The sequence below is a fragment of the Cervus elaphus genome, chromosome 13, assembly GCF_910594005.1.
Source record: "Cervus elaphus chromosome 13, mCerEla1.1, whole genome shotgun sequence".
Taxonomy (NCBI): Eukaryota; Metazoa; Chordata; class Mammalia; order Artiodactyla; family Cervidae; genus Cervus; species Cervus elaphus.
This window is the reverse complement of record NC_057827.1, coordinates 34,364,834-34,370,680: the sequence shown is the minus strand read 5'-3', so window position 1 is coordinate 34,370,680 and position 5,847 is coordinate 34,364,834. Positions and strand designations below refer to the sequence as shown.

The following is a 5,847-nucleotide window of genomic DNA, read 5'->3' as shown; positions in this document are numbered from 1 at the left end:
TCAATATACTTTAATAACCTATAATAGAAAAGAATCTGGAAAAATATATGCATATATACAACCCAATCACTGTATATCTGAAACTATCATGACCCTGTAAGTCTGGTGTACTTCAATAAAAAAAGAAATAAAGGAAGGAAATTAGCATCCTAAGGAATGCTCAAGAATATACTGTATCTTAAATAAAAAGACAAGATGTTAAGAAAAAAAGAACTAGAGAAAAAGAAATAATTTTAAAAACTGTGGTAAAATATACACAATATAAGATTTATTGTTTTATGCATTTCTAAGTGCACAGTTTAGTGGCATTAAGTACGTTCACATTGTTAAATAACCATAGCCATTATTCATCCCCAGAAATTTTTTTGTCTTGTACAATGGAACTCTGTGCCCATCAAACATTAAGTCCCCACTCCTCTCTCCCACCAGCGCCTGGCACCTCCCATTCTACTTTCTGAGTCTATGAATTTGACTAGGTACCTCATATAAGTGAAATCATACAGTATTAAGTCATTTTGTGAATGGCTTGTTTCACTTAGCATAATGTCCTTAATCTTTATCCAAGAGACTGTCAGAATTTCCTTCCTTTCTAAGGCTGAAAATTATTCCATTGGATGTACATACATTAATGGACATTTGGGTTGTCTCTACATTATGACTGGGCTTCCCTGGTGGCTCAGATGGTAAAGCATCTGCCTGCAATGCGGGAGACCCAGGTTCGATCCCTGGGTTGGGAAGATCCCCTGGCGAAGGAAATGGCAACCCACTCCAGTACTCCAGCCTGGAAAATTTCATGGATGGAGGAGCCTGGTAGGCTCCAGTCTATGGGTTCACAAAGAGTCGGACACAACTGAGCAACTTCACTACATTATGGCTATTGTGAACAATGCTGTTATGAACACAGGTATACAAATATTAAAAAAAAAAAAACTTGAAAATGAAAAACAAGTTGAGTATAAAAAAGCTTTTAAGAAGTGTTCTGGAAAACAAAGTTGGTGAAATCTCCAGAATGCGGAACAAAATGTCAGAAAGAAAAACATGCAAGAGAAAATACTTAGAGAAATAGTTCAAGAAGTCCAACATCCACCTGGTTGGCATTCTGATAAGAAGACAGAAAAAACAAAAGGGTAGGGATTATCAGAGAAATAATAAAAGATAATTTCCCAGAGCCCTGGTTGGCCATGTTGAGGCCCTACTATGTGTTAAGTACTATGTGAATCCTGGGGTTACAACTGCCATAATCCTGCTACACATCATTGAAAGTCTTGGAGGAGGGGGCACAGTTACATAAATCAATATAAAACTGCAACTATAATACACATCATAGAAAAAGTGAAAGTGTTAGTCGCTCAGTTGTGTCTGACTCCTTGCAACCCCATGGGCTGTTTAGTTCGCCAAGCTCCTCTGTCCGTGGGATTCTCCAAGCAAGAATACTGGAGTGGGTTGCCATTCCTTTCTCCAGAGGATCTTCCCCACCCAGGGATTGAACCCAGATCTCCTGCCTTGCAGGCAGGTTCTTTACTGCCTGAGCCCCCAGGGAAGCACCACCTCATAGAGGAACAATGAAACAGAAAAGGGCTTCTGAGGCGGGACCCTGAGCTCAGGTAGGAGAGGAAGGGAGGAGTGTTTGCAGCAAAGGGAACAGCATCTGCAGACGGCATGATGAGTTTGAAAAACTGAAAGTAGACTTGTGTGGCTGGGACTGCCAAGACGCTTCCTGGGTGATGTGGGACGTGAGGGGTGGAGCACACCACTTGGGTCCTTGAGGGCCTAAGAGTAATAAGAAGCCAAAAGCAGGTCTTAGAAACAAAAGCAGGTCCCTAGGGAAACAGAAAATGCTTTCTATTCGTTATCATTGCAAATGGTTTCACATGGTTACTGGTCATTTGCAGTTGGTCTTTCTGGCTGTGCCACATGGCCTGCGGGATCCCAGTTCCTGGATGGAACTGTGCCCCCTGCAGTGGAAGCACAGAGTCTTAACCACTAGACCACTAGGGAAGTCCCCATTCATACTTACTTCTAAATCACATGTCTGTTATGCTCGTGCCCATTTCTGTTGGGCTGATGTCTTTTTTCTATTAATTTGTAATAATATTAACCCTTCATCAGGTATATATTGAATTCCCCCAATTTATTACTTGCTTATTAATTTTGTTTATGATATTTTTAACGTGTAAGAACTTTTGCTGTCACATTTTTCCATCTTTCCTTTAGGGTTTCTGCTTTCAGTGTTAAACTTCGAGTGGTCTCCTCTGCATTGACCTTATATAAATATTTTCCTCTGTTCCATTATCTTTTTGAGTGAAAGTCACTCAGTCGTGTCTTACTCTTTGCAACCCCATGGACCATACAGCCCATGGAATTCTCCAGGCCAGAATACTAGAGTGGGTAGCCTTTCCCTTCTCCATGGGGTCTTCCCAACCCAGGGATCGAACCCAGGTCTCCCGCACTGCAGGCAGATTCTTTACCAACTAAGCCACAAGGGAAGCCCCGTATCACTGTTACATTTAACTCTTTATCCTGTTTGGAATTTATGTGAGTATGTAGTTCAAGGAAAAATCAAATCCTTAATTTTCTCAGCCACATTTATCCATTGCCAACCCATTTTGAAATGCCATATTTGTCATATTCTAAGTATTTAAAGCATGTGTGGGACTTCTGGGCTTTCTATTATATTACATTGGTATATCTTTTATAAGTATCATAGCCCCACACAATGCTTTTTTTTTTTTTCCCGTATTTATTTGACCATCTTCTCCCATTTATCAGTGATATTCAGAACGGATTTATCAAGTTCACTACCACTCTGCTCCCCCCCAAAGTAATTCCTTTAGGATCTTGCTTGGAACTTATAAATTAACTTGAAGGTAACTTCCCAGTCAAAGATATTCTTCTCTCTCTGACTCTGACGCCCCGCATTAGAACATGTTGATAATGAATAAGGTCAAAGATGGTGCAGCCAGTGGACTCTTGGTCTTGCTGGGAAGCCCAGCTTCTCTCTCCCCCCTACCCGCAGACCTTGAGAGGTCCATTTGGAGGAGGCCATCCTCTATCTTCATTAACTCCTGTGCCCTGCGGGCCACACACAAGTGCTAGGAAATAGGAAGGGCCTCTCCTCAGCTCTCCCCACCCCTCTAAGTGATGGGCTTGTTGGGGAGCAGCAGCAGACTCACAGCACTCTGGTGCCCACCCCGTGCAGGCTCCTGGAGTTGGAGCCACAGGGCTGAAGGAAGAGGGAGGAAGCTTGCCTGTCAGCACCCCGGGGTCATGACTGGGGGAGGCGCTGGCCTCCACTACCACTCCAGTGGTAGTGAACTTGATAAATGCAGACAAGAATACAGATGTCCTGATGCTCAGCTATCTCTCTCTATACTATTGATGGGGGGAGGGGGAGAGAGATGAAGAGAGGCTTCTAATGACAATTTACAAGAATAGAAGAGAAAGAGAGGAGTGAAGTTGAGCCACTTTCCCTGCAAAGACACCACACCACAGTTCCCCAGAGCTCAGCACCTCCATTTCGCTCCTCTCTGTCCACCCCACCCCACTCCTGCATCCACCACCCTCTACACAGTGCCGCAGATGGGCCAGCAGCATCCATACCACCTGGGAGCCTGTTAGAAATCAGAAACTTGGCCCCATGAGGGTCTGGTGGAGTCAGAATCTTCAGTTTAGCAGAACCCCAGGTAATTCACGTGCAGAGCCGCTCTGAAGAACCAGAGGAGGTGCGCTGCCAGGAGACTGAGACTCCCCTGAGCTCTCAGGGACCGCTGAGTTGAGGATCCACCCCGACGCCCTCTCTCCTGAGCCAAGTCCAACTTCAGGGTCAGTGCCTGGGCCTGGGTCACAGCTGACAGGCAAAGCTTCTCTCAGACACCAGTTAAATCAGAAACCAGCCCATTTCTGCACTGGCAGCTGTGTGGAGTGAGGGATGGACTTCAGTGTGACACATACTGGGGTTCCGGGTTCCGGGCCTCCCCTTACAGGGGCCGGGAAATGAGTCTCACCCTCTCTGAGTCTCAGGAACTCACCTGCAAAAAATGGCAACAACCATGCCCATCTTGCACACTCAATGGGCAGACAGAGGGAATGTTCACCAAATGCCCAGTAGAATGCTATTTGCCCACTATGTGTTTATCAGAAAAATTATTCTGAGTTTCTACAAATACTGCCAACAAGTGTTTTTCCAAGCCAGGAGATACTGTGTTCACTTCGGTCCAGGATGTGGAGTAAGTCACTAATCAATTCATTCAACAAATATTTATTCTGTATCTGTAGTGTACTAAAAAGTGTATTAAAAAGCAGAGCTATCACTTTGCTGACAAAGTCAAAGCTGTGGTTTTTTCCAATAGTGTGTATAGATGTGAGAGTTGGACCATAAAGAAGGCTAAGCACCAAAGAACTGATACTTTCAAATTATGGGGCTGGAGAAGACTCTTGAGAGTCTCTTGGACAGCAAGGAGATCAAACCAGTCAATCCTATAGGAAATCAACCCCGAATATTCATTGGAAGGACTGATGCTGAAGCTGAAACTCCAATACTTTGGCCACCTGACGCGAAGAACTGACTCATTGGAAAAGACCCTGATGCTGAGAAAGATTGGGGGCAGGAGGAGAAGGGGGTGACATAGGATGAGATGGTTGGATGGCATCACTGAACTCAATGGACATGAGTTTGAGCAAACTCTGGGAGATGGTGAAGGACAGGGAAGCCTGGTGTGTTGCAGTCCATGGGGTCGCAAAGAGTCAGACAGGACTTGACTTAGCAACTGAACAACAACTATCTGGTACTGTGCTGGGTGCTGTGAATATATAGCATGCTAACAAAACCTGTTTCTGCCAGTATTCGTTTCCTAGTGCTGTTATAACAAAGTACCAGAAGCTGGTTGGCTTTGCAACAAAGCAGGACCCTATGGGGCCTTCCTGGGAAACACCCCTCCCCATGTCCTCTGCTTTAGCTCCTCTCTGAAATACCCAGATGAGAGCTGATGCACACTCCTGAGTTGTTTTACAGAGGTTAAAACCATTATCAAATGGAAGACTTTCATTATGTGATGATCATGAGCATGTGGCCCCCAGACCTGCTGGGGCATAAGGACTGGTAATGTAACCCCTGTGACACAGTCCCATACCTCACCCCCAACCAGTCATATACCCTGCAACTCCCCTCTCTCACCTGGCCTTTAAAAATACTTTCCTAAAACCCATCTAATGTTGTGAGCATTAGCTGTGTGGACTCCTTGCTTGGAATCCTGCAGTTAATGCTGCTCTTTCCTTCACCACAACCTGGTATTAGTGATTGGCTTTACTGTGCCTGGTGAGTGGATCTGAGTTTGGTTTGGTAACAACTTAAAGCAACAGAAATGTATACTCTTGAGAGAGGTAACTTAGGCATGTTGATAAGGAATACAAGCCTAAGGCCCCTTTAAGGAGGAAGTAAACATTTCTTTTTCACATTCTTTTGGCTTAAACACTGTAGGCCTCCTAGGCAGCTGTATCTCTTGTTCAAGGACATGTCTTTTTTTGAGCTCAGAATGCACGTTATGGGAGACGGTCTGGGGTAAAACTTCCACAGCCTTGAGCTCTGGGTTAACCCATTCCTTCTGGCTAATCTTGTGCTGATGTCATTCCAGGATATATGTTATGGGAAAGGGTATGGACAAAGTTTTCACAGCCTTAAGGTTTTGTTTTTTGTATTCTCAGCAGCTAGCGAAAAGGTATATAATGCCTTGTTTAAACTAGCAAGGCAGGTAATCTTTCTACCCTTCTGATGTCTATGTCAGAAGCTTTTGCTGTTTAATAAACACTTTATTTTCACTTTAATAAAATTTATGCTACACAAAGCTCTGA

At 44.2% G+C, this 5,847-nt stretch overlaps 1 non-coding gene across 1 annotated transcript; it reads left to right on the top strand.

Moving 5' to 3' along the window:
- The first annotated feature begins 665 nt into the window (after nt 1-665).
- Nucleotides 666-737, top strand: TRNAC-GCA. The gene has a single exon. It is a non-coding gene; the product is annotated as a tRNA-Cys (tRNA).
- Nucleotides 738-5,847: the final 5,110 nt, after the last annotated feature.